This window comes from Pistacia vera, unplaced genomic scaffold (genome assembly GCF_008641045.1).
Source record: "Pistacia vera cultivar Batoury unplaced genomic scaffold, PisVer_v2 Contig391, whole genome shotgun sequence".
NCBI classification, from domain to species: domain Eukaryota; kingdom Viridiplantae; phylum Streptophyta; class Magnoliopsida; order Sapindales; family Anacardiaceae; genus Pistacia; species Pistacia vera.
Window position 1 is genome coordinate 168,626 of NW_022196214.1, and position 10,937 is coordinate 179,562.

General features: G+C 34.7%; 1 non-coding gene across 1 annotated transcript; it reads right to left on the reverse strand.

Annotated features, from left to right (window-relative positions):
• Nucleotides 1–10,366: 10,366 nt before the first annotated feature.
• LOC116141072 lies at nucleotides 10,367–10,471 on the reverse strand. Its single transcript, XR_004129733.1, has one exon. It is a non-coding gene; the product is annotated as a small nucleolar RNA R71 (small nucleolar RNA).
• Nucleotides 10,472–10,937: the final 466 nt, after the last annotated feature.

Below are 10,937 nucleotides of genomic sequence, written 5' to 3' on the forward strand. Positions count from 1 at the left end.
ACAAATTGACCATTAATGTAATGCAATCCACACTAGTTATATTAGAATACCAACCAATAATTTATGTTATAGATATGTGTTAACAAAAAATTTAACCAAACATGAATACTCGCAACAAAATAGCCTATTAAAACAATCGAAGCAAACAATTTATACAACGAGATTTCATGGATAAGACACAAATCCGAGGAAGATGAGATTAACACTAACTTTATTGAAATCTAATATGAAATGGTAAAATTAATATATAGGGTTCATGGATGGTAGAAAGGTGTTTAATTGTTGTTTTAAAATAAAAACTATGGATTTATTTTTTTTTTAAATTATAATTTTCATCTTTAGGGGGCGTTTTGATCATATAATTTTATTATAGGGGGATATTATATTAACGAATAAAGATCACCTTGAAGATTATTGGAAATGTTTAGAAAATGTGTTTGGTTGGTTCGAATAAATTGGTGAATATATGTTTGGTTGCGAGGATAAATGAGAGGTATATTATATAGATTACTAAATTGCCTCCTTTTTAAATATTAATATAATAGTATTTTTTTATTATTATTTTTGAATATTTTTTAACCCCCTACTTTTAGATTTAGCAAAAACACCCTAACCTACACAAAAAATGTTTTAAACTTAACAAAAAACACCCTACCCACCCCAAGCCACTAAGCAGCCAGTCACCACCGCTGGAATGCCACAAATCTGGTCGTGAACCGGCAGTGCCACAGATCTGGCCGTGAAATGGCTAGTCTGGTCGTGAACGCCGACTGTTCACTACCAAAGACTGGCCATTTTACGACTAGATCAGTCGCCATTCCACAACCACATCCTTGTCGAAAACCTAGATCTAGTCGTGAAACAATCAGATCTGACTTTTTCCTACATTCCATGGTAAGAAAAAGTCTCACCAGTGCACGACCGGCCATATACGGTGGTTGTACGCCATTATGGCGACTTTTGGCAACCTCCGACGGTGGTTGATGGTGGCTGTTCTAGGTATAATGACATTCTGTAAATAATGACAATAATAAGGGCAATGTCATCCGAAAAATTAAAAAGTGAGGACAAAGTGTCTGCATGAGTGATTGGGTGTTTGTAAATATTAAAAATATAAGGTTAATTTGACCAAATGCTCAATTGTTTAGAAAAAATTTGTAATACCAAGGTAAGTTTTAATAATAGCAAGGCGCACAACCACCACACCACCCCCACCCCCCCCCCCCCCCCCCCCCCCCCCCCCCCCAAAAAAAAGGTATTAAGATTCCAGAGATATACCCCCCAAATGCTCCTGTTGTCATAAAATATTCCGGAAAATTTTTTACAAACCAACAAACATTATCATCTACCCAATTTAAAAATATTATCCCAGTTATCTAATATTAACCAATCCAAACGACCCATAGGTACAAAAAGAATGATGTATTGGCCTCTACTTTATATATTAATTGCTTTTTTTTTTTTTTTAAACTTATTATAGTATTATTCTTCAGAAAAGTACTAAATTGGTATGAATTCTTCTTTTTTTAGCTTTCACATGTGAATGAATATTAATCAAACATTTTCTTTTGCATTTAATCGTAAACTGTACCTCAAATTTTACCTTTTAATATAACACCTCTCCTTTTTTTTTTTTTTTTTTAAATGTTTCAAATTAGAAGCAAGAATTGTTTTCCAAAGAAGAAGAAATTATTAGAGAGAAATTTATAGCTTTGAAAAAGAAAAACTTAAGATTATTCTTAACTAAAGATGATAGTGGTGAGACATAGATGAAGAATATATAATTGAGAAGCTATAAGATGTGGAGTGAAAATATAAATATACGAGTCATTTTGGAACTAGGTGGGGTTCGTTTAGATATTCATGTATACTTAAAACTTTTGGTGTCGTAAATTTAAAAATAGGGTTAAAAAGTGGATAACCAATAGCACTAGTCACATAAAAATCTTTGAGAAGAAAAATAATAAATTTTAGGGATGATTAAGAAAAACCCTATGTATTTGCCGATGCAGTAGATAGCACAGGGAAAAAAAAATATATTACACATACCCCCAATCCGTTAATGAAAATCTATTAATTGCAAAATGACCTTTTTACATTTTAACCAAAATGTAACAAAAATTACCCCAAACTAATTAAAATTACGATATGAAATAAAATTTATAAAATTTTCTTTTTCACCCTACACACTTTTCATATACACCCCCACTCACTTTTATACAGAAATTTAATTAATTTCTCTAAATTTTCTTTCACTCCAAAAAAACTTCATCACCAACAATCCAAATTATACATCTTCATTTCTTTCCAAAACCCAACTACAAGAATCAGGTTGAGTGGCATCATATTCCTCTTTGAAATGCTTCCCATCCATTAGCAGCTATCACATAAAGAACATAAAACATAAGTGTCCCAAAAAAGAGTATGCCAATAAAAACCAGATTGTAAAATTTTGGCAGCGGTCTTTATAGCACTAAAATGGCCCCCACAAGCTTGGTTATGGCAAAAAGAGATGACACTTTGGAATTTGCTCTCTGGCACACATCTTCTAATAACTTGATCAGCACAATATTTGAAAAGATAGAGATCATCCCAGAAGAAATTCTTAATTTCGGCCAAAAAAAATTAGTTTTTTCTTGCTTAGTCCAATGAGGTAGGAATTCTCCTATAACAAGATAATTCACTATATCAACAAACCAAGGTAAAGTATCAATGCTCATAAGTTGCTCATAAGGAAAGATTCATTCAAAGACAAATTTTCAAAAATGAATTCAAGATTAATGCGAGACAAATCATCAGCAACAACATTCTCAAAACCTTTTTTATTTCTAAATTCAATGTCAAATTATTGCAAAAGCAAAACCCACCGAATCAATCTTGGTTTAGCATCTTTCTTAGTAAGAAGATATTTCAAAGTAGCATGATCAGAAAATATAACAACTTTATAGATATGATCGAAAATTTCCCAAGGGCTTGTTAGAGTCATGTAAAAGACTTTATTAAAGTGATTAAAATATCATTTTGAGCTTAAAGATCAACACCTCCCTTTTCTGGTGTCGTTTCAGCTTCCTCCACCATCAGTCACCCTCATTTCTCTCTTCTTACCATCGACGACGCTTCGTCTCCCCTCTACCGACGATGTTTGAGCTTCCAGGCCATCTTCCATGGTTTTTCTGCGACGGTTCGTCTTCTCCAATGCCAATTCACCTCCCCGAGTGCTGGTCCACCTTCCTTAGCTCATTCTGACATAGATCCACCTTTTTCCAACAAGCAGTGACAGTTCCACTCCTCAGAAACAATGCCAAAACTTTGTCAAACCCGTCATCATGACTACATAATTAACCTAAGTACCGTAGTTTGCGGTATGTAGGGTCCAATCCATAGGGAGCAATTATTATCAACCTAAGGTATGATTGAGTTACTAAAGTAAAATTGGTGATTTATAATAAACTAATATCCAAGGAAATCAAAAGTAAGAAATTAATTGTTAGCAAGGACACAAATATTAAAAACGTTACCCTACGGTTTCGGCTCAACTCAGGATTGACGCATAATTCTTTTTCTCACTCTAAGATTTCCTAAACCTATGCGGCAAGGGAAATCACATAAAAGTCTCTCAACAACCTAGGTATAATCTTTCATATCTCTCTGTCATCTTAGTTACAGGTTGATTGGTTAAAGACTATCTTTCATTAACAAAGAGACCCAAACAATTAAAACCACTAATTGGTACAGAGAGAATAAATACAATCCATAATCCCTATAATACAAGCACAAATTTATCACACTTGAATGAATTCATAGAGGAAACATTATTGAATGACAATATATAGCATAATTGTAATCAATATCGAAACAACTGGAAACCATAATCCATCATTTAGAACTCTTAAACCCAACATTCAATATGCAATCAATTTTATTTCACAACGAACATAGATCCAACATAACAATTCATAACCAAATTATGCAACATTATTGTAACTGTATCAAAACAAAGAAGTCCTCAAATCATGTGTTCTCTGTGTAAATGATAATCCAATTAGTAAAGAGTTTTAGTGGAGAGGAATATAGCTTGAATCTTGGTCTCGCCTCTGCTTTACGGGCAACTGGGAGCCCAATCACTTATAGTGGTGCTGACGGTGGTTGGAAAATTTGCAAGGGTGTCGGTCACGGTGGAAATCACGTCAACGGTGGCTGGAGGGAGTAGATTGTGACCGAGGAAGACCAAAAGGTGTTTGGAGGTCGAACGGTCACAGTGGCAACAAATTCTAGTGGTTGCTCACGGTGGCAATAAGTGCAATAGCTATAGGAAGCTTGAGAAATGATAGATCTGAACTGGGGAAGATGAATTGGGATGTTGGTAAGAAAAACACTAGGATGGAGGAAATTGTCGAGCTGTTTAGATAATGGCTGATTGGTATTCCACTTCTAGATGGCATTAAGCACATACCTTCCTATGCTAAGTTCTTAAAAGACTTATGCATAAGAAAAGGCGTATTAAGTTCAAATTGCCTTTTTGGGACCTCATGAGACCTTACCTATTGTTGAATTGCAAGGGTCATGTAAGGAATTGCCAACGCTTCAACCACCTTAAACATTTTTGTTCGCACCAAGTCTGGCTGAAGACTTTAAACTTAGTGCATGTGGGAGGCAACATACTTTTGTAAATATGATTTTATTGCTTTGATGTCTTTGTTGTTTTTGTCTTTGCAAGAATAATCATGGGTGACATAGTTGGAAACTCATATTGACTGGTCGAGGACTATGCCTAAACATGCTCTACAAACCTCATTGGTGACAACCCCGTCATCGTCCCTCAAGTTGTATCTTTTCACCCTACAACTTCCTATTGTTGGATAAGTTCTCAAATGTGTTGTAATATTTTACTTGTCATTAATTTTGTTGCCATTTGAGATCAATTGATGCTAAGTTGGGGAGGATGATGTGTTTTGTGAGTCATTGAGGACAATGACATTTTAAGTTGGGGAGTGTTAATCGATTTTTGTTTTTTGTGGAGTATGTATGTTATTGAGGAGAGTTGTTGGCATATTTTGTGGAGATGGTGTTATTGTGGATTGTTGTTGATTGTGTTTTTGTGAAGATTATATTGAATGGATTGTGCTTAAATTTTTGTGGCATGATAAAGTTTTTGTGGAAAATATGTTAAACCTTACTCTTATAAGTCCAAAAGTGGAAAAAGTGAGCTAAAGTGAGCTATATATATATTTTTTTTTTTTAAATTGTGAATTCATGCATAATCACCATTTTAGAAGTAATTGAGGTAATAGTTGGAAGGTTTTGTGAAAATAGTTTGTTGCAACATGGTTTTAAACATTGAATTATTGTTTCTATTATGTGCTAGGTTTGTCTATAATTGTGGTTAGACATTGTTTTGTATGAATGCCATGTGTTTTAGTGTTTATGTAAGTCTCCCACATACTTTACATGCCTATGGAGCAAATTTTCATTTATTATCTTGCTTGTGTTAAAAAATGTTAATTTTTGTCTTTGAAAGTGCTTAAATGTTGCTTGATGATTTGGTTTTGATTTGAAGCCTTGTTAACTCGAGTAAGTAAGCCCAAGGGGTGTTCTATACCTAATCACTAAAGCTATCTAGTTTGGGAGCAGTTGGCCCAAAGCTCGTTACATGGGTCTTTTAGAAAGCTTAAAAGTCATTACATAGATCATGAGTTTTATATATCTATCTCTCTCTCTCTCTCTCTCTCTCTCTCTCTCTCTCTATATATATATATATATATAATTCATTCAATTGTCTTTCTCTTTTCTTTCTTTACTTGTCTTAACTTCTTAAATTTCTCAAAAGTCTATTGCGGGCTTTAGGTCAATGACTCCTAAACCAACAGCTCTAGGGCACAAGTCTAGAACACCCCTCTGACTTACTCACTCGAACCAACCAGACTTACAAAATTAAAAAGGGGGGGGGGGGGGGGGGGTTCGCGCGGGGCAACCGCACAACTACACTATAAATATCCCCTAAATTTCTCATTTTTTCTACACCACTCAATCTCTCTATTCTCTATTCCAAATCTCCAATCAAATTCTCATCAATTTATATTTATAATTTAGTCATATTATTTATTTATTTATTTATATTATTCAAATTTTTCTATTTTTCAATATCATCTCTTATTCATATTATTATTATTATTATTATTATTATTATTATTATTATTATTATTTTCATTTTAATTATTTGTTATTTTATCATAAATTCATAATGGATTCTCGAAATGATGCATTCGGAGGATCATCCCCAAATGAGTTTTATTTATGTTCCATCCACCGAAGAAACGGAAGGGTTCAATCCATTTTCACCTTTCCTCCAAAGGTAGCAACTGCAATTCAACAACCACATTTAGCCGGGATGAGGTGCAGCCAAATACAAGTGAGCTGCGACTCAACGGGCACAGGCATAGCCCAACCCCCTTGACCATCAAAGAGGGTCGTGTCCTATGTATAGCGACACTTCACCAAATCAAAACGGCCAAAGACAAATGGGGAGGGGGAAGAATCGTGTGGCGTATGTAATTTCTGTGGAACCATTATTGGCACTGAGAAGGGAACTTCGACGATGTGACGACACTTGGAGAAGAAGCACCCCTGATAGGTTGCATAATTTGAGTGTTTTTAGGGTTGTTTTGATGTTAGTTTAGTTAACATCTCATTTGTTTCCTTTGTTTTGATGTTTGTTTTTGTTAAGTTTGAGATATGAATGGTTACCTTTTGATTTAGATAACTTTTTTGTTTTTCAGGCTTGATTGAGTAGATTGGAGTATTGGAATGAAACTGGGACTTAAAGCTTGAAGAAGTTGAGATTACCTAACATTCTTGAAGGCCACGGCCATGCCTTGGTAGTTCACCATGGCCATGGTGGTAGAACAAAGATAAAACAAAGAGACTAGAAAACACCACAGCCTAGGCTGTGGTGACTTAAATTTGGCCACGACTGGGGTTGTGGCGGAAACTATTAGGGTGTTTTTACAATTTTTCTTTCATTTTTCACTTAGGACTCTTTTGGGTATTTAAGTATAATTGAGATTAGTTGTCAAGGGATGAATTTTGCATATTTTTGAGAGGAGAAGACTTATTCTTGGGGCTTGAAGACTAAAGATCAGATTTAAGAGTTTGATTTTTGTTTATTTTCAAGTCTGAATATGTTTTCTTTCTTCTCTATTTATTTCTTTGTTCGTAGGATGGAGTAAATCTCTTTTGTTAGGGGAGGATGGTGTTAGTAACTGACTGGATTCGCGTTGTGGAAAAACATAATATTTAAAACAAATCGATCAATTACAGGAACCAAGATCCGAGCACAGATTATAACGTTTTCATGCATAAACTAAAACGTAAAAATAAACCAGTATTAAAAAAAATCCATACAAGGATTTAGTTCATACCGATGTTTGGAGGCTCCTCTAAATATCTCTGATTTCAGACACGAATACTATTCACTAGCTACTGTTCATCGTCTACTGTTCACGTGATTCTTTGCTAATTGATCCAATGTAGGATCGCACTCATGGAAGTCCACATGAAGATAATCCAAAGAACCGACAATTGTTTTGCTAGAACAATTGCCGACATCAAGAATCAAGAACAATCGAAATTGAAAAATTTTCTTCTTCACTTGAAGAAGAAAACGTTAGAGAGAGAGAACCTTTTGGGTGGCTAGGGTTTTAATTGAATGAATCTTTTTTTTATTTTAAGTTGCACTTATATAGTGCAATAATTAAAACCCTATTTCACTTAGGAATAGCCATGGGCTCCAACCCTAGTTCACCCTTGCAACCAAACACACCCTTTATAGTATTTTATTATAATTAAAATCAATTAATATATATAATAATATATTAACATTTAATTAATAATAATAATTCATTTAAATATATACATAGATATTTTTAAATATAATCTCACTAATTTAATTTTAATATTAAAATTAAATACATGCAACAACCTCAGCAAATTTAATTACACTGTGGGATTACCAAAATACCATTTTGTCTTGAAAGACGAAAATACCTTCTCACAAATTGATCCTTAAATTATCTTCTAAGTGTGTGACCCGTAGGCTCCTCATCATATCGGCAGTGTGTAATATCGCGATTAACACTAATTAATAGTCTCACTACACACAGACTAAGATTGGCCCCTAGCAAGGCACCATGGCCAGTCGATAGATTCATATTCAGCGAAACCGCAGCCTGTTAACGATATGGTTACTGTGCAATTTAATCCTTTCATCATCCGTTATCTCATCGAGACTAATGTACATAAATAGTGTCAACCTCAGATATCTCAACATGTTTGTATTCAGTTAATGGACCAATGACCAGAATAATAAATTGGATTGAGCATCAACTCAATCCCACTGTGGCCACAGATTTAGTGTCATTGTCATTTACTGAATTACCCAGTGAGATAACTTCTCCCGTACCCAGGAGTGATGAATCCCTTGTCGATCCACCATAGTCTCGATACAGTTCTCAATGTAGCCTATCACTACCGTATTGACAGCTCTGAATAGAACTACGTTAGGCTAGTATCAAACTACACCAATTGGTGAACAAGGTGCTCCGATGATCTCAAGTCCAAGGATCACATACACCACCATCCGTCAGAGGATTTATTCTATAGATATTAGGGTTACCATCCATATGGAATCCTCTGGTGGGTCTGTCTAGTGAACTTGCCTCTAGCAAGCACCCATGCGTTACACCAGGTTGTCGACACACAACCTTGACAAGTGAGATCAGTCACTGCCTTTCGACAAGGTCATTCAACACAATGATAGTCTTACCGTATTATTTGTATCCTTGGTCAGAATAATACTGGGGCTACGAACATTTCTAGAATGTCCACCATATGTGATCATAGGGTTCTCACTATCAAGATTTGAAACACTTGATACCCTCGTCATGGTTCTACCATCCTAAGAACATATATCATTACACATAATATGATTTACGTGATATAGTGGATAATGCTTTTTTATTGATTAATAAACATTTTTTACAAAGTCATTTTTTACAATAATAGATTAGCTCTAGGGAACCTACTCCAACAGATGGAACCCTAATTATGTTTTGAACAATTTTTAATACCAGATTTATGTTTATGAATTTGTGCAAGAGTTTAGGTTTAATGCTTTATGAATGTTGGATTGATTCAATTACCTTGATGATAGGGTTTATTGCCTAATTCATATTCATAATTGTTTTATGGGAATAACATTGCACAATATATTAAAACTAGAAGTAATCAATAGAGATTCTAGTATTAATTTGTGGTCCATCTAATTCATAACCAAATAGGGCAAATTAGTCGTAAGGGATTGATAAATTTATGCTTCTTAATTTCAGAGTAACTGAATAGGGATCTGTTTTAAGTTGAATATTATGCTTGAATAAGGATAATTGGCCTTAGAAGAATCCTACCAATTCATAGCACAAATGGATATTAAGAGTAGTTGTCAAGCATAATTAGGGGAAAATCTGTACCCTAACTTCATTAATATTGCAAAGTTCTTCGCATTATTTATTTGTTTAATTTAGTTATTTTTAATCCATTACTTTTGCACTCTAAAATTTCGTTTTCTCAAATAACATGTAGGTAGTTTTAGGTAATTAAAAATAATTGCTTTGATCTCTGTGGGACGATACTCAACTCATCACTTTATTACTTGAACACGACTAGTGCACTTGCTAAGGTTGATTTAGTTGCATAAAGTTTTTGGTGTCGTTGCCGGGGATCGTTAGATTGTTTGTGATTATTTTAAGATTACTTGTTACTTTGAGATTTTTATTTTTATTTTGTTTGTTTTTATTGGAAAACAATAGGTGTTTGTGCTAGTGTATGACCAAAGCCTCTGGAAAGATTTTACTAGCATTTGATCCTGAGATAGAGCGCACTGTTCACGTAAGAAAGAGATCAATCAAAAGGGAGATCACGGGTGATCACAATAACCCAAATAATGGAACACCACTAGCAACTCGTACACTAAACGAGTACTCTACCCCATCTCTAAATGGAGTAACATCGAGCATTCGACGACCAGTGATCAATGCCAACAACTTTGAGATAAAGCCAACATCATCCATGATTCAACAGTTAGTACAGTTTGGTGGTTTGGCACATGAAGATCCCAACTTACATATTGCAAAGTTCCTGGAGATTTTTGATACTTTGAGGCACAATGGAGTTTCCGATGAAGCTATAAGACTAAGATTGTTCCCATTTTCATTAAGAGACAAAGCTAAGAGTTGGTTGACCTCATTACCTACAGGCTCAACTACAACCTGGGAGCAAATGACACAAAAATATTTTCCTCTTGCAAAGATTGCACAATTACGTAATGATATTACTATGTTTGTGTAGGTGGAGATAGAGTCACTATATGAAGCATGGGAAAGGTTCAAGGACATGCTCGGCGATGCCCCCACCATGAATTACTTGTTTGGCTACAAGTCTAGACGTTCTATAATGGTCTTCATAGTGAAGTTCGAAATATGATCAATGCTGTTGCAGGTGGCACTTTAGGTAAGAAGACACCAGAACAAGCTTATGAATTACTGGAGGAAATGGCTTCAAACTCTTATCAATGGCCGATAGAGAGGTTGCTATGAGAAGAACGTTAGGTGTTCATAACATAGATGCCATCATAGCTTTGGTAGCACAAATGCAGGCATTAAATAAGAAGATTGATGGACTTCAAATGCAAAAACCTGCAATAGTTGCTTCTATGTGTGATTTTTGTGGCGAAAATCACCCTAACCGTGAGTGTCAATCAGTTAACATGTTTGCTGTTAATTCTATGCCAGATAAAGCTAACTATGTTTCAAATTTTCACACGCCTAATAATAATCCATACAGTGAAACATATAATCCAGGGTGGAGGAATCACCCAAATTTCTCTT